Genomic DNA, 27,172 nt, shown 5'->3' with positions numbered 1-27,172 from the left:
ATTCTCTCTACTAGTCCTTTTACAGTGATGTATTTATGTGTAGTACCATAATGAAACATGTATCACATATTTTGTACTACAATATTTAATGATTGTACGAACAACTACACAGTGAAACTATCGGTATCTTCTGTGTTACTATGTTACTATGGTATTTCATGATAAATGAGTTATTTGAACCAACAAGTCTGCAAGTGCTAGGTTTCTTTAAATATATGAATGCACAATGCAATGTTTTGAACATTGGACAGCCTGTGTTACAAGTGATGACCGTTTTGAGTTTTGTGTCTAGAGTTTTGAAAAATGACATCAAGGTTCTGAAATTAGTGACAAAGTGATTGTAAAAAACTGTATATTCATCCTATTTAATGTGCTCTTTTAAAATGTACTTTTCTTTTTTATGTTGCCATTTCTGTTCTACCAATGTTTCAGTTGTTAGCCAAAGATTGACAGAGTACATCTCATACACACAGGCCAGACAGCAAAGATTTCTTTTTGAAATTCAATTACAAATGCTGCATGAACTCATCAATACGATTAGAGCTCCTGAAAGCAATATAACTAACTCACTCTACAGCATCTCATTAGCAGTGAAAAGAAACCAAGAAAGTTGGGACAGTCGACTGTTTACCACTATGTAACATCACCTTTTCTTTTAATAACACTTATTAAGCACTTGGGCACTGAAGACACCACTTGGTTAAGTTTAGCAAGCGGGATTTTCCCCCATTCATCCATTATGCATTTCCTCAGCTGCGCAACTGCACAGGGCCTTCGTTGTCTTAATTTGCACTTCATAGTGCGCCACACATTCTCAATTCGGAGACAGGTCAGGACTGCAGGCAGGCCATGCTAGCACCCGCACTCTCTGCCTATGCAACCATGCGCTTGAAATCTGGGCAGAATGTGGTTTGGCGTTATCCTGCTGAAAAATGCAGGTACGTCCCTGGAAAAGACGATGTCTGGATGGCAGCATATGTTGCTCCAAAATGTGTACATCTCTTTCTGCAAAAATGGTGCCCTCACAGATGTGCGAGTTACATGACAGACACTCATACACACTGTCACACCCACACACACACAAACACACACTTTCACAGACAGACACACGCACACACACACACACACACACACACTTTCACAGACAGACAGACAGACACACACACTTTCACACACAATCACTTTCACAGACAGACACACACACACACTTTCACACAGAGACAGACACACACACACTTACATACATACATACATACATACATACATACAGTGAGGGAAAAAAGTATTTGATCCCCTGCTGATTTTGTACGTTTGCCCACTGACAAAGAAATGATCAGTCTATAATTTTAATGGTAGGTGTATTTTAGCAGTGAGAGACAGAATAACAACAAGAAAATCCAGAAAAACGCATTTCAAAAAAGTTATAAATTGATTTGCATGTTAATGAGGGAAATAAGTATTTGATCCCCTATCAATCAGCAAGATTTCTGGCTCCCAGGTGTCTTTCATACAGGTAACGAGCTGAGATTAGGAGCACTCTCTTAAAGGGAGTGCTCCTAATCTCAGCTCGTTACCTGTATAAAAGACACTTGTCCACAGAAGCAATCAATCAATCAGATTCCAAACTCTCCACCATGGCCAAAGAGCTGTCCAAGGATGTCAGGGACAAGATTGTAGACCTACACAAGGCTGGAATGGGCTACAAGACCATCACCAAGCAGCTTGGTGAGAAGGTGACAACAGTTGGTGCGATTATTCGCAAATGGAAGAAACACAAAATAACTGTCAGTCTCCCTCAGTCTGGGGCTCCATGCAAGATCTCACCTCGTGGAGTTTCAATGATCATGAGAACGGTGAGGAATCAGCCCAGAACTACATGGGAGGATCTTGTTAATGATCTCAAGGTAGCTGGGACCATAGTCACCAAGAAAACAATTGGTAACACACTACGCCATGAAGGACTGAAATCCTGCAGCGCCCCCGCAAGGTCCCCCTGCTCAAGAAAGCACATGTACAGGCCCGTCTGAAGTTTGCCAATGAACATCTGAATGATTCAGAGGAGAACTGGGTGAAAGTGGTCTCAGATGAGACCAAAATCAAGCTGTTTGCCATCAACTCAACTCGCCGTGTTTGGAGGAGGAGGAATGACCCCAAGAACACCATTCCCACCATCAAACAAGGAGGTGGAAACATTATGCTTTGGGGCTGTTTTTCTGCTAAGGGGACAGGACAACTGCACCGCATCAAAGGGACGATGGACGGGGCCATGTACCGTCAAATCATGGGTGAGAACCCTAAGCCAGGGCATTGAAAATGGGTCAAATACTTATTTCCCTCATTAACATGCAAATCAATTTATAACTTTTTTGAAATGCATTTTTCTGGATTTTCTTGTTGTTATTCTGTCTCTCACTGCTAAAATACACCTACCATTAAAATTATAGACTGATCATTTCTTTGTCAGTGGGCAAACGTACAAAATCAGCAGGGGATCAATTACTTTTTTCCCCCACTGTACATACATATATATGGAAAAGAAACATTACAAGTATAAATCACAATAAGATGTAATAAAGTACAGATAAACAAAGTGTAATAAAATGTGATCTGTTTGAAAATGCAGGGACGTCACTGGAAAAGATGATGTCTGGATGGCAGCATATGTTGCTCCAAAATGTGTACATCTCTTCTGCAAAAATGGTGCCCTCACAGATGTGCGAGTTACATGACAGACAGACAGACAGACACTCACACACACTGTCACACCCACACACACACTTTCACAGAGAGACATATACACACACACACACACACACACACACTTTCACACAGAGACAGGCACACACACGTACAGACACACACACTAACTTTCACACAGAGACAGACACACACACACACACACACACATACATACATACATATGGAAAAGAAACAATACTTTTATAAATCACAATAAGATGTAATAAAGTACAGAAAAACTAAATGTAAGAAAATGTGATCTTTAATACACACAAATATGTATGGCTGGTCGGATGCGTCTTGGACTCGGGTTCCTCTTCATTACGTATAACGCTTTTGCCTTTTGCTAAAGCTTTCCGTGGAGGGGATCGTGGGTGAGTTTGTACCATTCTTGGGGGGCTCTGCCTTGTTGGGGCGGAGCTGTGATCCAGGTGAACAGCAGATCGGGCATAGGTGGGCATGTGGGCAGAGGAGTAGGAAGGCCGGTCAAGCAAATAAGCTTGCTAAGGTACGCAGCAGCAGCAAGCAGCCCCCCCATCCAGCCAGCCAGCCAGTCTGGCTGGCAGTGACTGAGTGGTTGACAGACGGCAAGCAACGGAATGTACGTGCTCTGTGATGTCATAGCAGTCAGCTGAGAGAGGCTCGTGATGTCATCGCTGAGCTGGCTGGCTGGCTGGCTCTGTGTGTGTGTGTGTCTGTGTCTGTCTGTTTTTCTGTTTGTCAGTCTGTCTGTCTGTCTCTCTCTCTCTCTCTCTCTCTCTCTCTCTCTCCCTCTCAATTCAATTCATTTGTATTGTCAAAGCAATTGGACATACATACATACATACATACATATATGTAGCGTAAGGTACACTTATACATTTCAATTAAAGAAGTGAATTCATAGTATCACCTTATCACGAATCCTGGAGTCTTGTAGAACTCAATTTCTGTAATAATTGGACGCAGACACCAATTCCAAAGATATAAATTGTCAAATTTATTTAAAAACAAAGACTAAATGTAGCACTACACTAATTATACAAAAGGGAAAAACTAATTAAAATTCAACTCTAGATCAACAAATCAAAGACAAATCACTTCCGTGACCAAATCAAAGACCATGGGATCCCATAGGATAACACACAAATCGTTAAACAAAAAAGGTTATAAACACATTGACTACAATACCGGTTAGTAATTCTAGGAATCACTAAGAAACAGTTGAAAGTGCTAAATTGCAGTTTCAGAAGATGAAAAAAAACTGTAACTGATGGGATATGTAGTACTTTATACTCGAGTGGTCTATGCGATTACACCCTGTTGGTGTTATTAAGAATGCCAAGTACCAGAATGCAGAGCGGGACTGTTTTTTGTGCCGTGACTTGTCGGGGGAAAAAGGCGCAGAAAAAACGGACGAGAAGGTGAAGGTAGTATGGCGGTGATGCACGCGTTGGTGAAGTGGGAAAGCGGGGTCGACAAAGACTCTTACAGCGTGATTCCCACTGCTTGCTTTCGCAATTTTGATTTATTCAGCATTGCTGATGATGACGAAGAGACGACTCGAAACTTCAGAGCAGAGTGGAGAGACACGAACAAACCTCCAAAAGGTGGATGGCCTGTCCATGAAGCGCAGATCATTATGACTGGTAACAATGTTTATTTAAAAAAAAAACATTAAAGTCTTTACATGCTATTTGATATATACAATCACAGTATATTTGAAATGAATGTTTAAGTTATTAATGTGTTGTACTTCTAACATACTCTTATAACATGGTAGGTGGTGGTGAGGGCGCTAAAAACTCGTCATACTTGACTGGCATTTGTAAGAACGATTTATTGTGTGTTGTGCTTTACAATAAAATCCCCCAAATCACAAAATAAATTAAACCAGATATAATTTAACTTCAGTTTTGATTCAGTGTTGGCTGTTCATCTTAATTTGTATGGTCAAAGCACAGTATTTTTATGACACATAAATATAATCCCCAAATATCTGTGGACATAATGCAGGGTTTTATTTATTTTATTTTTATTTTAGGAAAAGAAGGCGAACTAAGAAGAAAACTTAATGACCTAACAAAAATGCCCTGTCCTAAAATGAAGAGAGTACCTAAACCAAACAAAAAACTTCAAATTTCAGATGATAGTGACCTTGATGAACCACAGTTACCGGTGAGATAATTACTGCAAATATTAAATAAATGTATTGCAGGATTGTTTTTTTTTAATCATATTCATATATATATATATTTTCATTTTAAACTCTTTTCCTCTCTGAATACAGCACAAAATAAGAAAGAAAACCGATGGAGCTTCAAGAATTAGATCCCGTCATATTCTACAGACATTTAAAGAGTCCAGTGAAGTTGAGCTACAGCAAAAAGTTAAGCAGCTCGAAAAGGAAAACACAAGACTTAAAAATGAAAACCAATGTCTTCGAAACCGTATGGTTGATGGTAAGTTTTTTTATTTATAGCAAATAATTCCTTACCTTGATAAATGTTATTCTTCAGTAATTTAGATTCCAGAGTAATGTATTATAGTTGATCATACTGAAGTAATCTAGAACCACAATACAGACTCTTAATGTGCACTGTCTAATAGTATAATAATACTGATTATTAAATAAAGTTTTTCAACATAACTTCATAATCCTACATTAATGACTATATGCATTACATTAGACCTGGTAATTCTTGTATTTTATCTTTTTTATTTTTTTCGTAGCTAATGTTAATGACCCACAAAAAGGTCAGTTTGCCAATAACATAGAGCAAGTCTCTCAAGTATAATTGCAGGCATTGATGGTTTTGTTTTCACTTTGTATTAAATATATTACTAGAAATGATTATCATTTAATACTAAGGTTTTTTTCTCCAGAGATTCCAGACCTTTTGGATAATCTGAAAATTTTTTTAACAAAAGCCACATTTATCAGCGATGAAGACAAAAGTGTGTCACCATCAAGTGGTTCTGACAGCCCCACAGCAAATTGTTCTGAATCTGACAAAGAATCACCAAAACAGGTATAACACTCTTGGTCTACAATATTACAAAGACAAGGTAAAAATATATATATTGAAAACAAATATTGGTTGTAAACAATCTAATGATGCTACATTATCAGTTATATTCATAGTTATAGTTGATAATAAGAATGTAATTGAATTATGGGTGTCACAGATTCACTGACTTTATTATGTCTGTAAATTAATAAACTTAGAATTGAGACATACTGTGGTCTTTAATAACACATTTCTGTAACAAAATCACAGCCTTACTGATAATGTATTCCACTTAACATAATATAAGAATAGTTTGGGGATAAACTTGTTTTTTATTTACCATTGTCTTTTAGGTGGAAATATTCCCAGGCACTGGAGTTTACATTGACAAACTGTCCTGGATCCTTGCAGAGAGGTGCAGCACGAATACGTCATATGCAAGAACCCTGACGGTTGCTGTCTTTGACTTTCCAACATTATTAAAGAGCAATCTTCGTGGTGGTGGCAGCAAGAGAGATCCAACTTCGGAGAAAAAGACACCTCTGGATCGCTTAAAGGTGGAAGCCATATATGGTATGTAAATGCTGTTGTACAAAATTTCTAACTCTCCTTTTTAACTGTATAGAACACAAAGGGTTAGCATTTGAAATGTTCCTTTGGCCTTTGTTTTAGTTTCAGAGACTAGAGTTAATTTATTAATAAATAATAATACCTTACATGTAGCAGCTGGAAAGATCCCAAAGTGCTCTACAGACTCACTTCACCCACCACCCTCTGGGGTGCAGCCATTTTGTACCAGCAGATTACTACACAGCAGTAAAGGTGGAGTCGTAACAAATTTGTTAGACCTGATTGAGGGAAGCCTGACTTAGAATTCAGCCACGTCACTCTTTCAACAACACCTTGTAAATCACCTTGGATTAATGCTTCAGACATATTAATACATAATAATAATGAATAGTGCCATGGGATCCTTGACAATATAAACTTTCATGTCTCATTTAAATTTGACTTTTGAGCAAATACTTCACATTTCAGTCCAGTTGTGCCACATCAATGTAATGCTTAAGCAAGGTATTAATGGAGAAAAGACTGCCTTTGCATAGCTGCTTCGCCAAGTACAGATTTTACTATGAACTAGTGTAAGACAAGTTTAAGAGCATACACCAAAACGTTTAAATACACCCACACACAAAAATGTTGATTTACTGTGGCAATATGTAACTAATGAACCCTTCTCAAAGATATGTGGTATGTTTATTAAAAGATTTTTATATATCTATGTGCAAGTCATTAAATCTATGTGATACATGTTTTTTAGGGGCTACCTTGAAAAAATTGCCCAGTACCCCAAAGAGTGTAATTGGTGGTGCAATTAACAGCAAGATAAATGAACTACGACACAGAATGAAACCAGAGTGAAGATTTGAAGAACCAGATCTGTATTTTTTGTTTTGTTTTCAACAGGGTTGGGGTCAATTCCAATTCAATTTTTAATTCCCTTTTCAATTCAATTCCAATAAAGAATATTCTGTGAATGCAAAAAGTAATTGCAATTTTGAATTGATTTGTAGGAGGAATTGGAATTGAAAAACAGGAATTGACCCCAACCATGGTTTTCAGTGAGTGTTGTACAAATTGATAGGTCAGGGTTTCTGTAAAAACTTAATAGAGGCCAGCAGGCGTGCACGATCTGGGAAAAACTGCTCCACTACAACAGACCTCTTTCCCTTCGTTTTCTCTAAAAACCTCCTGATATCCTTCACTGCAGCTCTGACTCACCGAGGACGAGGAGGCGAGAGAGGAATCCGTGAAGCCGCCCTCACTGTCACTCCGAGCCCGAGGCGTCCCCGGTGGCTGCCGCGATGCTCCAGCGTGTAGCCGGACCTTTCCCCACCAAGCCGCTCGCTACCCCAGCTTCACTACTGTGCCACCACTTCTTTTACTGCCACTATTTACCAACACCGTCCGTGCTCCCTCCCAGCACCTTCTTAGTGCGTTTTTTCCACCCGGCGCCTCGGCTTGTACCGCCGAGCCTGGCCCTGCCTCCTCCTCGGCTACACCCTGTGTGTCTGTCCGCCCGTCTGCTGGCTGCTGAGGTTGTTCCTCGTCACTAACCAGCGCCCCGTGCACCGCCTCAACACCATCTCCCCCCGGCGTCTCGGTCGTCACTATCCCCCGCTGCCTCGACCCCGTCCCCCAGCTGTGCGTCATCGCCTCCGGGCAGCTCTTCCCCCGTCACGGCATCACTGGTACCATCGGTCCGACCGGCGACTGTCTCCTCCGCCGGGGCTCGATCTCTGTCTGCCCGCTGCATCTGTGGCTGCGGGCCGGTGTCTCTATTCCTCCCCGCGTCGCCCCGCTCCTCCTCCCGCTCCCTGTCCTGCTCGGGACAGTTCCTCACGACATGCCCCTCGCTCCCACACCTGAAACACTTCATGGACTCCGAAGTAGCGAACACGACGTAGTCGGTATTGTCGATCTTAAATTTAAAAATGACATTAAGATCCTCATTGATGTTATTGAGGATCATATACAGCTGCCTTCGGAAGGACACGACGTGTTTCAGTTGCGGGGCTTTGCAGCCCAGCGGGACCCTCTTAATGCCGGACATCAGCTGCCCGAGCCGGTGCGGATGAACGGAGGGACGTTAGACAGCGTTACCTTCCGGGCAGGAGCAGCGAGCGGCAACACCGGGGTGAAAGTGTCGTCTAACACTGTGCCATTAGCCACTAGCTGATTGAGCAGATCAGTGGTTTTTAAGAAGATAACAATGGCAGCAGACTTGATATTTTCACACCCTGCTACCTCCCCAACCGCTAACACACACTGCTCTAGGGGGCAGAACTGCACCGGAGCGATCTTGACTCCATGGCGTCGGGTCAGTTTTTCAAAAGACGCATTCAGGGGGTCCGACCCCCCGACCCGGGAAGAACTACCGGTACTCCCCCCTCCCCTCCCCTGTTCCCCCACAATAAGAAAAGCACTGAAAACAGAAGACAAAATAAACAAACTGAAAAAAGTAAAGCAACAAAAAAACGCAGCCAAAGGACAGAGCTCTCAGCAGCACTCCCGCTCACTGCAGACCCCTCCCACACACTCCCAGCTGAGAGAGAGAGAGAGAGAGAGAGAGTTAGTGTCTGTCTGTCTCTCTCTCTCTGTAGATGCATCATAGGGAACATATGTAACAATCTCTCTTTTTGTTTACCAAAAATGAGAATGAACGTATTTCAAGTGGGTGTTGCCTTGGTTGGAAACGTTTTAAGATTATTTATGAAGTGTAAAGTGGATTTGTCTCAGTTCTCCGTAGTTTTCAATGTATGTGCCATTCAGTAGCGTTCATGTTACAGATGTGCCCTATGCAGTGGTAGGGTCAATAAAATGTCAGTAAAACTTTATTTTAGCAATTATGGAGGGGAAGAACTGCAAATAGAGGGTCCCCACTAATTATCTAACTTACCAACAACGTTTCAAATTAGGTCTTGCGAAGCTGCCAAATAATGCTGTATAATCGTATGTGTCTTCATACACCGGCTGCTATAGTCTGATAGCTTTGATTATATATATATATTTTCTCGTGAACCACAAATGCTATTTGCTTGATTTTTACAGAGTATGTTATAAATACCATTGTTATGAAGCCTGACAAATTGTATGCTGTAATTATGAATATTTTCAAATCATTTGTTTGTTTTTCCTAACATGTTACAAATGTTCCCTATGTGAAAGATGCATTATATCTTAATAACGTCTAAACAATTAAAGATATACAGATTATTATTTTCGGTAAAGTTATAACACATTGCTATTAACTATGTGTGTCAGTAAAAGTTTAAAAAATCCTAATAATTTTTTATTGATCCTGCAAAATAGGTGTTTAGGGAACATTTGTAACATTAGGGTTACGATTTGCCATAGACGCGGAATGAGTTTGATTGTGATGTTAAATGGGGTTTAAAGACGCAGTCGCCTCGGTGCTGATTACTATTGCTGTGTTTCTCCACTTCTACTCCATGCTTGGGAACGCCCACATCCAGTGACGTCAAAACCGGTGGAAAAGCGGGCCGGTTCAAAAAAGATCAGCTGGATCCCAGGCCGAGCAGCAGCTCCGGCTCCAGCACCGGCACCATGTCGCTGGAAAAGCGCTAAGTGAGCTCACAGTGAGCTCAGTGTAATGTCTGCTCTGGTGAGCTCACAGTGTGACCTAGTCGTGAGTTCACGTCTTCACTGGGTAGTCCATGACAACTTAATTGACTCAATTCTTGGGCTTAATTGGTCAAAATGACCATTGGTTGAAGGTACTCAGGGACTGATGTGTAGAGAGACTTATTAAACCTGCAGGATTGTGGTTTTCCCAGAACAGAATTAACCAGTGTAGCGTTATGTTGGGTGTATTCTGATAAGAGCATTTTAGCTCTGAGCTGAAGCACTGATCTAAAGAAGACCTCTCCCCCCCAAATTTATCAGATTTCCTTAACTCATCAGCATGTGAACTGGTTTACATCAAAGTGACAGTCTTGGGAAGATGGCACCAAGAATGGGCCAAATAGCTTGGAATCCCTGCTGTGAGATGTCTGGGGAAGGGGGCCTGTAGGAAATAAAAACTCTTTGAAGTGGATGAGAGCCGAAATCCCGACATAGAGCTACGAACCCGGGCCAACCGGCATTTCCAAAAGATGGCATGGATTGACATCAGTCATAAATCAAGCCCCCCTCCAATAGGACACTGGGGGCTGAAACCGAAATCCAATCTCAAGAACTCAGGAACCAATCACCTATTGATCTGATAGACTATAAAGGACAAACACGGCCTTTCTTTCTCTCTCTCTCTCACCTGAACCAGTAACTCGCTGCCACAGCTCAACCTGTAGCTCTGTTGCCCGAACCGGAACCAGAAACCAACCAAGTCTTTGCCGGCAACAGAAGAGTTAAACTGGGAGAAGGAGATTGAGCCGTACGAAGAATTCTTTTAAAGGACTTTATTAAATAAAGAACTTTACAGACTGCGCTGCCCGCCTGTGCCCAGCCATCCAGCTGGACAATTGACTAAGTCGACTGAATACGAAAGTCATTTAAATAGCTATTTGAGTCTTAAGAAACTTGACCCTTGGAACGAACAGGGCCCTGCTTTCCTCAAAGACTTTGTCTTCAAGTTTGTGGTTAAAATACTTAATTTAATCCCTGTATTGTATGGAATAATAATAACAACTGTAAAACATAAGAGAAGGGCCTAATAATAAACACAATACACAATAGACTAGAACCCTTAGAATATAATAATACGAACATCTTCATGATTAGTATGATTGTACTTTGGATAATATATTAATGCAAGTTGATAACATATTTTACAGAAAATGGGTTTTAGGAATTGTGACCAAAAAACTAAAATAATTGCTTCAGGGACCACTGCTCCTTTTATCAAGACCAATGTATAGCCCACTTTTCTTTTAAATTATGTTTAAAACAAAATTGAAGAAGCAGTGGTTAGTTCTGAATCAAACATATTGACCCCCTCACTCAATCTGTAAGTCCTGCAGAAAACATTGGAATATGCATAGATATTTGCACAGACTGGTATAAATGTCCCTTATAACTAACCAAATGCCATTTTTGTTGTTTGAAAAGTGCCCAACATCTTACCAGTATGTCCTTTTAGTATGTCACAAAGGTTCCCTAAGGCACAGAAACTTAGAATACAGAGCAAACACAAGTTTCAACCATTGAAATACTTACTAATTTGATTGTTTCACGGACATCAATATCTGGACAATCATAAATATCAAGACTGGCCGTTTCTGGTGCACCTCCAAGCAGCACATGGATCATTGCAGGACTTCCGATATGGAGGGAATTAAGTGGTCAGGTTCTCCTTCAAATAACAATGTTTTATCAGTGATTCCTGAGGAGGGAGGAAATCAAATAAGAATACACATCAAATCACATATATATATATACAGTGAGGGAAAAAAGTATTTGATCCCCTGCTGATTTAGTATGTTTGCCCACTCACAAAGAAATGATCAGTCTATAATTGTAATGGTAGGTGTATTTTAACAGTGAGAGACAGAATAACAACAAAAAAATCAAGAAAAACGCATTTCAAAAAAGTTATACATTGATTTGCATGTTAATGAGGGAAATAAGTATTTGACCCCTTCGACTTAGTACTTGGTGGCAAAACCCTTGTTGGCAATCACAGAGGTCAGACGTTTCTTGTAGTTGGCCACCAGGTTTGCACACATCTCAGGAGGGATTTTGTCCCACTCCTCTTTGCACATCCTCTCCAAGTCATTAAGGTTTCGAGGCTGACGTTTGGCAACTCGAACCTTCAGCTCCCTCCACAGATTTTCTATGGGATTAAGGTCTGGAGACTGGCTAGACCACTCCAGAACCTTAATGTGCTTCTTCTTGAGCCACTCCTTTGTTGCCTTGGTTGTGTGTTTTGGGTCATTGTCATGCTGGAATACCCATCCATGACCCATTTTCAATGCCCTGGCTGAGGGAAGGAGGTTCTCACCCAAGATTTGACGCTACATGGCCCCGTCAATCGTCCCTTTGATGCGGTGCAGTTGTCCTGTCCCCTTAGCAGAAAAACACCCCCAAAGCATAATGTTTCCACCTCCATGTTTGATGGTGGGGATGGTGTTCTTGGGGTCATAGGCAGCATTCCTCCTCCTCCAAACACGGCGAGTTGAGTTGATGCCAAAGAGCTCGATTTTGATCTCATCTGACCACAACACTTTCACCCAGTTCTCCTCTGAATCATTCAGATGTTCATTGGCAAACTTCAGACGGGCCTCTACATGTGCTTTCTTGAGCAGGGGGACCTTGCAGGCGCTGCAGGATTTCAGTCCTTCACTGCATAGTGTTACTAATTGTTTTCTTGGTGACTATGGTCCCAGCTGCCTTGAGATCATTAACAAGATCCTCCTGTGTAGTTCTGCGCTGATTCCTCACCGTTCTCATGATCACTGAAACTCCACGAGGTGAGATCTTGCATGGAGCTCCAGACCGAGGGAGACTGACAGTTATTTTGTGTTTCTTCCATTTGCGAATAATCGCACCAACTGTTGTCACCTTCTCACCAAGCTGCTTGGTGATGGTCTTGTAGCCCATTCCAGCCTTGTGTAGGTCTACAATCTTGTCCCTGACATCCTTGGACAGCTCTTTGGCCATGGTGGAGAGTTTGGAATCTGATTGATTGATTGCTTCTGTGGACAGGTGTCTTTTATACAGGTAATGAGCTGAGATTAGGAGCACTCTCTTAAAGGGAGTGCTCCTAATCTCAGCTCGTTACCTGTATAAAAGGGGACAATATTAGGTATAGATATCCTTAGAGAAGCCGGCGCACTAGTGGATGCTAATAATAATTGCATAATATGGACCAATACACACGGGAATAAAAAGAATACACAAAGATACGCAACAAATTGTGCTAGTATCTCACTCACACCGTCAACACCTCATATATGGCCAGACACACCACTTGGACACGTATGTCAGGAATTTCCTGATGTTTGGGCAACACATAAACTAGATTGTGGTCTGGCACAAATTGAACCTATAGTAATCCCAGGTCCAGTACACAAAGCACATAAACAGTATCCTATTAAACCAGAAGCTTTTACAGCAGTTCAGACAATTATTCAAACATTGCAAAATGAAGGAATAATACGCGAAACGCATTCAACCACTAATTCTCCAATCTGGCCAGTGGCAAAACCAGACGGCTCATGGTGACTCACAATTGATTACACACAATTGAATAAAGTTACACCCCGGTTACACCCGATTGTAGCCAATCCCAACACTATATTAAATGATTTGAAACCTGAACACTCTATTTTTACCATCCTGGATATTAGCAATGGATTTTGGAGCCTGCCACTCCACTCTGATTCCCAAGATAAATTTGCGTTTACTGTATGTGACAAACAGTACACATGGACTAGAGTGCCACAGGGATTTCACAACAGTCCGACACTCTTTCACCAGGCAATGGCCAAGACCTTAGAAGGAATGGATCTGACACCCTGGAATAGTTTAATCATCCAGTACGTGGATGATCTTTTGATTGTGTCTCCTGATGAGTCCTCGGTGTCTTACAAAAGGCAGGATTTAAAGCAAGCCCTAAGAAAGCACAAATAGGCTTAACTAAGGTTCAATATCTCGGACACAACATTTCACAAGGACAAAAATCTATGACGCATAATAGGCAAGAAGCCATTCTAAATATGCCAAAACCACATAATGTTAGGGCTGTGCGTAAAGTTATGGGGCTCCTTAATGATTGCCGCACTTTCATCCCTAATTTCACACAAGCCACAGGTCCGATACAGGCGTTAATCAAAGGGAGCCCGGCTCCCTTGGACCCCATAGACTGGGGACATGAACAGGAAATAGCCTATCGTGTAATAAAACAGGCTCTCAGCAATGCCCCCGCCCTCGGGTTACCAGATCATACTAAACCATTTCACCTCTACTGTTCCCAAGATGGGATCTATTATACAGCAGTTCCGACACGTCCCGTCGCCTATTACTCCACAAAGCAACCTACGGTAGCAGCAGGCATGCATCGCTGTATGGCAGCAGTAGACTGCGCCTCTTGGGCAGTGCAGGCATGCGATTCGATTGTAATGAACACACAGTTGATTCTGCACACAGGACACACGTTAGTTGAATTATTACACACCGGCAAATTGCGTTCAGTCTCCGATAGTAGACGAGCTAGATGGGAAGCTGTTTTGCTCCCCAGAGATAAATCCATACAAATAATAAAAGACACACGAGTAAACCCAGCAGATGGGATGTTAGGGGAGGGAGAAGAGCATACATGCTCTGAGCTGGTTCTCCAGGAGGACCACAGTCGCTTCCTAGAAAACCCCCTCACAGACCCTGACTTGGAACTATATGTTGATGGATCCAGGAAAATAAAAGATGGAATTCCCCACACTGGGTGGGCGGTGGTATTGGATGATAGCACCGTCATAAAAACAGGATCCCTGCCAGGACACTGTTCAGCCCAAGTGGCAGAACTCGTGGCGCTGACTGAGTCATTAAAAATAGCGAAAGACATTAAAGTTAACATTTTCACTGACAGTCACTATGCATTTGGAGTAGTACACGACTATATGGCAACCTGGGAACGTAGAGGGTTTATAACAACAGCAGGAGAAGTAATCAAAAATTATGAGTATGTCCTTAGTTGAATCATGGACAGATAACAAATGTGTCCAAATGACACGCACCTATGCAAATGCCCTTAATAAAACAAAATGTTGGGTTTGTTCCCACATTCCACACGACACTAAGAAAGGGGTTCCAATGATCCCCATTCCAATTCCAGGATTTTCTGATTATTCACAACTTAGAGTTGCCTCTAATGTACGGTATGCATATGATTATGCCTTAGGCATCACAGGAGAATGGTACTTTAGACCGAAGATGGATCAGAATAATCAAAGCAACTACAAAGATACACCAGTCCTCCGGAGAAAAAACCCTCTGGGGATGGCTTGCTGATACCTTTGGTAATCTGGGTATGATTGTGTTACATGGATTGATATCGGTAGTTACTATTCTGCTATGTCTGTATGTTTCTTTTTTATGTCTTAAATACACTGTTCAAAGAGCATCTCAACAACTTTGTAAACCTCATAATGTATCTACTATGGTTACAGCTGCAATTAAAACACCCTCGTTGGCAGACGTTCTCTAAATTTCTACTAAACGACACCATCCCTCACTCGGGAGGAGCAAAACTCACACACCCATTGACACAAATCTTATTCTATCCCCTTGGTTCTGGAGGCTCCATGTGACTGAGGACAAATGGATTTAGTATCAAAGGCAATAAACCTCATGACTCAAGGAAAACCAAAGGATGCATTGGAAAGATACTATTACAAAGGTCACTCTGCTCCATGAGACACCTTCAGGACATTCTGTACATTCACATTTAGGGACACACACTTATCGCTCTCCCAGACAGCAGGGACACCCTTACACTCGCCGTACACACATATACACCCCACGGGGAAGGGTTGGGATGAAGGAGCTGAAAACGCAGCGTCAAATCTTCCTAACCCCTAAGGGGATTTGCTTGTAACTGACAAACATAACTTTTTGGCTTCTTTCTGCTTTGCTCTATTGCCAAACAGCAGAGAATGAAGACTCTGTATAGGAAGTTGAAGAAAGTGTTTTGTGATAACTATATAATGTTTTATATTAATACTAGCATTAGAAGTAGTTTGTATACAGACTGAGCAGATTAGATTTAGCAGCACAAGTAAAGGGTCAACAAGGTTAGTTTGTTAGAAACTCCTGTCAGTAATGAAAGATCACACAGTGCCGAAATAGCCTACAGATGTCTGCTGAGAATTTGTTTATGACTTAATCGTTTCTCCAGATAGGCAGGAATTGTTTCTGTTAACGAGCGATTGACACTAGGTAAATGACGACCGTGGGATCGCATCTTCCTAGTGCACATCAAAGACGGACATCTGCTTTGGATCCATCACCTCTTCACGGGAGGACAGATCATAAAACGGACCCGGACCTGTATCTTCTGATTGGATGAACGGCCATAAGATGTTACGTCATTTTCCTATAAAGCTGCACTCATGTTGGTAAACATTAAGTTCTCACTGAAGGAATTATTCCTGACGTGGGGCTTCCGAGCGGCTCGATTAAAGTTCTATTTGCTTTATCTCCATGATTTCTCCACTTATTTCCCACACGGTTCTACACCATATAATCACAGTTTAAACGATATTAAATCAAATCGCAGCCAATCAGCTTTTCTTCATTTTGAAATCATTTAATGAGAGCATTACATTTATTTTGGTAAGACTAAATTAGAATGCATATTTCCTGTAACCAACTAAACACATTTATACATTTTGCTACAAGTAAGACTTTAAAAATAGATCATGTAGTACTGTATACCCGCTGCTACAGCCATCACTGTGATTCTCTCTCCGTCACAAAAGAGGCACGTCATCAGGGGCCCAGTTGATAAGGACAGTACAGGAACCTAAAACGTGCACTGCAGCAGTCACATGATTCACAGCAAAAAAAATGTTACAATACAGCTTCATGTGAAACCCTCAAAACCCAGCACAGAAGACTGGTGAATAATCATGTACTGGCACTAGGAAACACATGAAAACAAAAAACAATAAGCTCGTACCTTATCCATATTAAGATCTCTTTGTAGTGGCCTTACATAGATCATGGCAGAGCCAATGTGGATTTCTGGGTCCCTTCAATATTTCATGAGTACCCCTCATCAGGGCAAGGAATAACATCCAAGATCCTGAAATCTTCATGAGTTCAAATCCAGCCCCTCACTCAGTTTAGGATACGATTCCAAGAACTGATTTCTGAATCCTTCACAACTGCGCTCACATCCTGACATGAAATACAACTCAAATGTGAATCTAATGAACATCTTACTCACTAATAGACAACCTTGGATTCACAATAGGTTTCTATTCTTTTCATTTGTATAGCATGTGCACGTAGAACAAGCGAATGGATCACAAACGGGCAAATATTCCCGATCTGAATTCCACACATTTCATTAGGAGAGGCATCTGAAAGGATTTGGGGAGCTTTCAAATTGTAATAGTTGATGATATTTCAGTAGCACAGGACAGTGCTTTAATAAAACGTCTAAAATATCCAAGGTACATATAACATTACATGTCACTCATATAGCTGTCTTGTTTTCCCAATGTTTCTTGTGCTGTGCAGTATATGTACAACTAAATAACACTTTATAAGATCTGTCTTCTAGTTGTTTTACGGTGCTGCTCCGGTTGCGCTGCGGGTTAAACGCCCAGAGCATCAGAGCGGCGGCGTCGGAGCAGCACTGGCCCCCAAACAGCGCGGCTCGAAACCTACATAGAGCCAAACATTTTAACCTTTTGACTTGTCCATTATAACCTCAATTAAATCATTAATATCATATATAACTCTTTTAATAATCATTATTGTAATCATCGCTTCACTGCACCGGCTCTTTTCATGCTGTATTACAGCAGTGCTCTGTTCACACAATCTCTCTCTCTCTCTCTCAATTCAATTCAATTCAATTCAAGGGTGCTTTATTAGCATGACAAACAGTTTCGTAGTGTTGCCAAAGCAGTTAATATTATATACATAAATTGAAAAATAATAAAAGGTAAGAAAAATAATGTATAAATAAAATCTTAATAGACATGTACATTTACTTTATTTATACTTAACAAGTTTACAGCTGGTGCTCCTGTATGTTTTCACAGTGAGCCCCTCAGGCTGTGGCAGGCGGCTACATATTGGGCGGCCAGGGGGGCAGTGTGTCCCTCCCCCAGGAGGATAGCTATTTGTTTTTCATGTATCAATTCAGAAAATGATTTTACAATATTTATGAATTTATTAAAGAATGTGTCCCTTATTTTGGCATATTTATTGCAGTGGAGGAGGAAGTGCATCTCTGTCTGGACCTCTCCTGTCTCGCAGTGACCACAGCGCCGCTCCTCTCTGGGCAGCCAGCTCTGCCTGTGTCGGCCTGTCTCTATGGCCAGGCTGTGGTCACTGAGCCTGTACTTGGTCAGGATGCGTCTCTGCTTCGTATCTCTGACAGTGAAGAGATACTCTGTCAGGGTGTTTTCTCTGTTTAGGGCCCGATAGCAATCCAGTTTACTTTGGGAATTTGGTTTCATTGTTCCAATGTTCCAGATAGGAGGTTTTGATTATCTTTATGATTTGGTTGACTCTAATTGGGGGCAGGTAAGCAGTGCTGACCTGAAGCTGGTCTCTGTTCGCAGTATTAGCGGGGGTCAGTGCCGTGAGCTTCAGGGCCAGCTGACTCAGGGGACTCTTTTCAGGGCTGAACTCTTGGGTTTGGAGGACCTTGTACTGCAGTGAGTCTGACTCACTTTTCTTCAGGTGCACCAGAATTGCAGTGCTCTTTTCTTTATATTAATGAGAGTTGGGTAGCGGCCTAATTCTGCCCTGCATGCGTGGTTTGGTGTGTTCTTCTTCTGATTGTGTAGAAAGCTCTTCTTGTTTTGTCTTTGAGTGCCTTCACTGCCAGGTTAAAGTCAGGGGTGCTGAGGACCATGTTGAACAATTTAAGCTCAGCCTCCTGCAGTTGTGCGCTGCTGTGTTTGAGCATCTCAGTGCTGATGCTGTCCGGGATGCAGGCTTTTCTGGGTGGAAGTGCCTGGAGCTTTTTAGATATTTCCTGTAGGGTGATTGGAGCATCAGTTGGGTTTTGATTATTTTTAATTGATTGTTCGAGTAATTTCAGTTTTTCCCTGGGTTCAATTTGTTTGTGTGTCAGATCATTTTGTTGGATATCTTTATAAAGCTTTTCAAAGTATTTTTTCCAAATGGTTCCATTTTGTATTGCCAATTCTTGTTGTTTTGTTGAATTTAAATTGTTCCACATTTCCCAGAACTGGATGTTTTTGATTGGATAGGTGCCTTAAATTTGTTCGTATTGATTTACACTCATCATCAAACCATGTCTGTGTGTGTGTGTGATTCTGGTTTATCTTTTTCTTTGTCTTTTTAAGATTTGCCATTGTGGCTGCAATTTGAAATATTTGATTGATATCATTTATGGCCAGATTTAGTCCTGAGATGTCAGGCTGATACTGTGAGCTGAGGAAAGAGTTGATGATGTTGGTTATTTCTGTAGAACTGATTGCTTTGTTAAATTCCTCTGTGCTGTTTGGAGCCCATCTGTATGTTTAATTAAGGTTGTACAGCTTACCGGGCTGTGTCTGTGTGTTGCTGGCCTGACTTCTGCTTTTCAGAATCGATTTGCAATGGTCATTTTGACCAATTAAGCCCAAGAATTGAGTCAATTAAGTTGTCAAGGACTACCCAGTGAAGACGTGAACTCACGACTAGGTCATACTGTGAGCTCACCAGAGCAGACATTACACTGAGCTCACTGTGAGCTCACTTAGCGCTTTTCCAGCGACATGGTGCCGGTGCTGGTGCCGGAGCTGCTGCTCGGCCTGGGATCCAGCTGATCTTTTTTGAACCGGCCCGCTTTTCCACCGGTTTTGACGTCACTGGATGTGGGCGTTCCCAAGCATGGAGTAGAAGTGGAGAAACACAGCAATAGTATTCAGCACCGAGGCGACTGCGTCTTTAAACCCCATTTAACATCACAATCAAACTCATTCCGCGTCTATGGCAAATCGTAACCCTAATGTTACAAATGTTCCCTAAATATGTGTTTTGCAGAATACACAAGCAAACGTTATGGAATATCAGCATTTTATCGACACACATGATAGAACTTATTGTTCTTTAACATTGATGAGAATAATTAACATGAATAAACTTACTGCTGAAGATGTAACCCTTACCCAGTGGCTAACCCTAACTATGTTACAAATGTTCCCTAAACACTTATTTTGCAGGATCAATAAAATTTTTTTAGGATTTTTTAAACTTTTACTGACACACATAGTTAATAGCAATGTGTTATAACTTTACCGAAAATAATAATCTGTATATCTTTAATTGTTTAGACGTTATTAAGATATAATGCATCTTTCACATAGGGAACATTTGTAACATGTTAGGAAAAACAAACAAATGATTTGAAAATATTCATAATCTTACAATTTGTCAGGCTTCATAAGAATGGTATTTATAACATACTCTGTAAAAATCAAGCAAATAGCATTTGTGGTTCACGAGAAAATATATATATATAATCAAAGCTATCAGACTATAGCAGCCGGTGTATGAAGACACATACGATTATACAGCATTATTTGGCAGCTTCGCAAGACCTAATTTGAAACGTTGTTGGTAAGTTAGATAATTAGTGGGGACCCTCTATTTGCAGTTCTTCCCCTCCATAATTGCTAAAATAAAGTTTTACTGACATTTTATTGACCCTACCACTGCATAGGGCACATCTGTAACATGAACGCTACTGAATGGCACATACATTGAAAACTACGGAGAACTGAGACAAATCCACTTTACACTTCGTAAATAATCTTAAAACGTTTCCAACCAAGGCAACACCCACTTGAAATACGTTCACTCTCATTTTTGGTAAACAAAAAGAGAGATTGTTACATATGTTCCCTATGATGCATCTACAGAGAGAGAGAGAGAGAGAGAGAGAGAGAGAGGTGCTAAGGCACATTTGTAACATAAATTAGGGAACATTTGAAACATGCTTAGGGAACATTCATAAGAACATAAGAACATAAGAACATAAGAACATAAGAAAGTTTACAAACGAGAGGAGGCCATTCGACCCATCATGCTCGTTTGGTGTCCATTAATATCTAAGTGATCCATGGATCCTATCCAGTCTATTTTTAAATGTTCCCAAACTTTCAGCTTCTACCACTTTCCATCTTGAATGCCTTGAAGCCCAATTTCCATTTGTGTCCCCTGGTTCGTGTGTCCCTGCTGATCTGGAAAAGCTCCTCTGGTTTGAGGAACCTTTCATGATTTTGAAGACTTGGATCAAGTCCCCACGTAATCTCCTCTGTTCCAGGGTGAAAAGGTTCAGTTCCCTCAGTCTCTCCGAGTAGGACTTTCCCTTCAGACCTGGAATAAGTCTGGTTGCTCTCCTCTGAACTGCCTCTAAAGCAGCAATATCCTTCTTGAAGTGTGGTGCCCAGAACTGTACACAGTATTCCAGATGAGGTCTAGCGCATTGTACAGTCTTAACATTACTTCCCTTGTTTTAAATTCTACACTTTTGACGATATACCCTAGCATTCTGTATGCCTTTTGTATTGCTTCCCCACATTGTTTGGATGGAGAAAGTGAATCCACATAGATTCCTAGGTCTTTCTCATGCATTACTTCATCTAGATCTGTACCTCCCATAGTGTAATTATAGTGGACATTTTTGTTTCCTGCATGTATTACCTTGCACTTGTCCACATTGAATTTCATTTGCCAGGTGTCAGCCCACAACTGAATTTATCTAAGTTCCTCTGAATAGCATGTGCTGCCAAGATTGTATCTGCTAAGCCACCTATTTTAGTATCATCTGCAAATTTGACAAGGTTGCTAAGTATCCCAGAGTCCAGATCATTAATATAGATTAGAAAAAGCAAAGGCCCTAGTACTGATCCCTGTGGAACTCCACTAACAACCTCACTCCAGTTAGAAGTGACTCCTCTAATCTGTTTCCTATACATCAACCAGTTCATAATCCATCTACTTACATGACCCTGAATGCCTACAGCTTCCAATTTGAGGATCAGTCTTTGGTGTGGAACCTTATCAAAAGCTTTTTGGAAATCTAAGTATATCATATCATATGCTTTCACGTGATCTACAGCTGCAGTTGCATGTTCAAAAATTTTTATTAAGTTAGTAAGACATGATCTGCCTCGTCTAAACCCATGTTGACTATCTCCAAGAATATGGTTTTCATTGAGATGCTCCTCTATTTTCTCCACTTTCTTGTGGATTGGTATGAAATTTGCTGTCTTCCAGTCAGTGGGAACATCCCCTGTTCTAAGTGTCATTTGGAATAATCGAGTTAGCGGCCTATACATAATTTCCCTCATTTCTTTAAGTACTGTTGGAAATATCCCATCTGGCCCAGGTGATTTGTTTGATTTTAATTCTGCTAGTCCCTTTAGTACCTCCTCCTTATTTATCCTCATCTCTCTTAGGGTTTGACTGGACTGATTGTCAACCTGTGGCATGTCATCTGTTTTTTCTTTTGTAAAAACCTCTGTGAAATACTCATTTAGAATATTTGCCACATCTTGTTCGTTTTCCAAGATACCTCCATTTTTGCCCTTTATCTGTTTCACCTCCTCCTTAATTGACCGCTTGCTGTTGTAATTTTGAAAAAAGCTCATTGCATTGGTTGTAGCTCCAAGAGCTATGTTTCTTTCTATTTCCCTCTTTGCTTTCCTGATCCCTTTCTTAAGATCTCTTTGCAGCTCAACATATTCTATGTATTTTGTTTCATCACCATCCCTTTTGTATGTGCTATACAACATTTTCTTCCTCTTTATATTTTTTTGCATGCCTCTGGTTTGTATGTATGTATGTATGTATGTATGTATGTATGTATGTATGTATGTATGTGTGGAAGGAAAGTTAGAAATTCTTTTCTCACAACTGTTTTTCTTTCTTGTATACTTAAGAAAGATAAGGTCGAGCTAGAAGGTCAGGACAATGTCAAACAGAATGACCTATGTGCCTGTTCCCTAATACCATGTGTAGACCTATGAACTCTGTTCTATAATGATATATGTTCTGCTTAGTTAGCCTTTAAGATAACATAGTAATGACTTTCTAGCATGTATGTATGTATGTATATATATATATATATATATATATATACACTCACCTAAAGGATTATTAGGAACACCATACTAATACTGTGTTTGACCCCCTTTCGCCTTCAGAACTGCCTTAATTCTACATGGCATTGATTCAACAAGGTGCTGAAAGCATTCTTTAGAAATGTTGGCCCATATTGATAGGATAGCATCTTGCAGTTGATGGAGATTTGTGGGATGCACATCCAGGGCACGAAGCTCCCGTTCCACCACATCCCAAAGATGCTCTATTGGGTTGAGATCTGGTGACTGTGGGGGCCAGTTTAGTACAGTGAACTCATTGTCATGTTCAAGAAACCAATTTGAAATGATTCGACCTTTGTGACATGGTGCATTATCCTGCTGGAAGTAGCCATCAGAGGATGGGTACATGGTGGTCATAAAGGGATGGACATGGTCAGAAACAATGCTCAGGTAGGCCGTGGCATTTAAACGATGCCCAAATGGCACTAAGGGGCCTAAAGTGTGCCAAGAAAACATCCCCCACACCATTACACCACCACCACCAGCCTGCACAGTGGTAACAAGGCATGATGGATCCATGTTCTCATTCTGTTTACACCAAATTCTGACTCTATCATCTGAATGTCTCGACAGAAATCGAGACTCATCAGACCAGGCAACATTTTTCCAGTCTTCAACTGTCCAATTTTGGTGAGCTTGTGCAAATTGTAGCCTCTTTTTCCTATTTGTAGTGGAGATGAGTGGTACCCGGTGGGGTCTTCTGCTGTTGTAGCCCATCCGCCTCAAGGTTGTACGTGTTGTGGCTTCACAAATGCTTTGCTGCATACCTCGGTTGTAACGAGTGGTTATTTCAGTCAAAGTTGCTCTTCTATCAGCTTGAATCAGTCGGCCCATTCTCCTCTGACCTCTAGCATCAACAAGGCATTTTCGCCCACAGGACTGCCGCATACTGGATGTTTTTCCCTTTTCACACCATTCTTTGTAAACCCTAGAAATGGTTGTGCGTGAAAATCCCAGTAACTGAGCAGATTGTGAAATACTCAGACCGGCCCGTCTGGCACCAACAACCATGCCACGCTCAAAATTGCTTAAATCACCTTTCTTTCCCATTCAGACATTCAGTTTGGAGTTCAGGAGATTGTCTTTACCAGGACCACACCCCTAAATGCATTGAAGCAACTGCCATGTGATTGGTTGGTTAGATAATTGCATTAATGAGAAATTGAACAGGTGTTCCTAATAATCCTTTAGTTGAGTGTATATATATATATATATATATATATATATATATATATATATATATATATATGTATGAATGTATGTATGTCCAATTGCTTTGACAATACAAATGAATTGAGAGGGAGAGAGAGAGAGAGAGAGACAGACAGACAGACTGACAAACAGAAAAACAGACACACACACAAACACACACACACACAGAGCCAGCCAGCCCGCCAGCCAGCCAGCCAGCCAGCTCAGCCATGACATCACGAGCCTCTCTCAGCTGACTGCTATGACATCACAGAGCACGTACATTCCGTTGCTTGCCGTCTGTCAACCACTCAGTCACTGCCAGCCAGACTGGCTGGCTGTCTGGATGGGGGGGCTGCTTGCTGCTGCTGCGTACCTTAGCTAGCTTATTTGCTTGACCGGCCTTCCTACTCCTCTGCCCACATGCCCACCTATGCCCGATCTGCTGTTCACCTGGATCACAGCTCCGCCCCAACAAGGCAGATCCTCCCAAAAATGGTACAAACTGATCCACGTTCCCCTCCACGGAAAACTTTAGCCCAAAATAAGAGACACATTCTGTAACAACATGATGGATGCCCACCCAACCTGTGACAAAACTGAGAAAAAAGAAAAACACTCAGTCCTCCTGGGGGAGGGACACACAGTCACCCTGGCTGCCCAATATGTCAGCGCCTACCACAGCCTGAGGGACACAGTGACACACGAGCATAAATATAATGTAAATACTCGTTTGTAATGCATGTCGTTATATTTCAAAAAAGGAATCTGGAAATAGTAAACCTATTTTCTTTATTTGTATGTATTAAAGATATTAAAGAATAAAGATTAATGATCACATTTTATTACATTTTCTTTTCCTGTACTTGATTACATGATTCATAATTCTATTATTCATTTTCCGTGTATATGTATATATGTATGTATGTGTGTGTATATATATATATATATATATATATATATATATATATATATATATATATATATATATATATATGTATATGTATGTATGTCCAATTGCTTTGACAATACAAATGAATTGAATTGAGAGGGAGAGAGAGAGAGAGGAATATGAGCTCCTAAAAACATTTGTTTTTATACATAAGCAGATTTAATTTGTCATTTACAAATGAATATATAGCACTATAAACATACACAGAAGACATGGAATAGAAATTCAGAAGAAAAAGTATTCAAAAGATAATAATTTTAAGAAAAACACAAAAAGAAGAAAGCAGAGAGACAGTTCTGGAAGAAAAGTGAGAAAAGAAAAGCTGAAGACAAGAATTGGAGGTAAGACCTTTCACCTATAGAGACAAATTATTAAACAAAACAATATATATTAATAAAATAAATAAGCATTCTCAGTAGTTGACTCAGCCAATGAAAATGCAGAGCTCCGATTTGAATAGAGTGACAGTAGGAGAGAGCCCAACTGCCACTGAGACTGATACAAATCTATCGAACAGCAGTCTGACTGCAGAGCTGCCTTTTGAAATCCGATACCCTGAAGACATTCGCTCTGCACAGGCTAAGAAGGACTACAAACAAGCTGTGATGAGAGCATCTCCTGAGACCCTCATCCTAGACTACACCGGTAATGGAGAAAACAGGGTCAAGAACAATCTACTGTTCTACAGCGCCTTTCACAAAACCCTGTGCCAGACATACCCCAATAACAACAAGAGGGGCATTAGCAGAGGCAGGCAGATCTCAGTGCTGGTAGAGAAAGACACAGACAGTGTGATGCTCACTTTTAATGTATACCACAACGGGACCATCATGGTGCAGGGCAGCGAGAGTAGCCTGGACCAATTATCTCTCGGCTTCCACACCTCAAAGCAGCAGACTGAGGTAGAGAAACGTGCCAGAGCCAGCCACCCTGCAGTCTGCCCCCAGCCACACGGAGCCAGACAGTGCCCCATCTCCCACAGACTGCCCCCCTGTCTACCCAAACTCTCCAGCAACATTAAAACACTAAAGGAATGCCTATCAGTGCTGGAGCTGGAGTTTGCGGAGTTCAGGGAGCAGACCCTGAGCACCCTGGCCCAGACCTCCTTGTGCGATCAGCTCCGGGATGAGATGCACAGACTAAAGATGCAGCACAAGGCTGAGATCCATGAGCTGAGAGCAGCAGTGAGAGACCTGGAGGAGCAGAGACAAACCCTGAGGACGGAGCTGCGCAGAGCGAGGGAGGAGCTGACCAGGACACCCCAGCACAGCCAGCTAAGGAGCCTGCAGAGCCAGCTGGAGGAGCTAAGAGAGGAGCTACACATCACTGGAGCACAGAGACTGCACTGCACTGAACCCACAACACCTCCAACCCCTGACACCTCCAACACTGATGCACCCACTGATCCACCCACACTCCCCACCACTCCTGACACCCCCACTATCACCAGACTTGCCACTAATACACAAACCCCTGAAACGCCACTCCCCCAAAACACACCCGCTGCCCCCACCACTCCCGACGCAAACCCGGAGTGGCAGGTCAACACAGAGGTGGTCATTCTGAGCGACTCCAATGGGAAGTTCCTGGATGAGATGCGCCTCTTCCCTGGGCGAAAAGTGAAAAAGCTTTGGTGCCCGACAGCACAGAGAGCCCTGGAGCTGCTCTCCAAGAGGAGGCTGTGCCAGGTCAAACACATCCTCATCCACACCGGCACTAACGACCTGAGTGCCCGCAGGGGCGATGTGGCCTCAGCCCTGAGACAGGTGGCAACGAAAGCCACAGAGGAATTCCCAACTGCCAAAATCACCATCTCCACACTGCTGCCCCGCACAGACGTGCCCCTGCACATCATCCAGGCCATCAACGCAGAAGTGTCCCGAAGATGTGCCCTCCTCCCCAACGTACACCTGGCACACCACTGA

General features: G+C 41.7%; 1 non-coding gene across 1 annotated transcript; it reads left to right on the top strand.

The window, feature by feature from the left end:
• The first annotated feature begins 3,041 nt into the window (after nucleotides 1-3,041).
• LOC136739940 (U5 spliceosomal RNA) lies at nucleotides 3,042-3,156 on the top strand. The gene has a single exon (XR_010813013.1). It is a non-coding gene; the product is annotated as a U5 spliceosomal RNA (small nuclear RNA).
• The last annotated feature ends 24,016 nt before the right edge of the window (nucleotides 3,157-27,172 follow it).

This window comes from Amia ocellicauda, unplaced genomic scaffold, assembly GCF_036373705.1.
Source record: "Amia ocellicauda isolate fAmiCal2 unplaced genomic scaffold, fAmiCal2.hap1 HAP1_SCAFFOLD_62, whole genome shotgun sequence".
Classification (NCBI taxonomy): Eukaryota; Metazoa; Chordata; class Actinopteri; order Amiiformes; family Amiidae; genus Amia; species Amia ocellicauda.
This window is presented reverse-complemented; position numbering and strand designations above follow the sequence as displayed.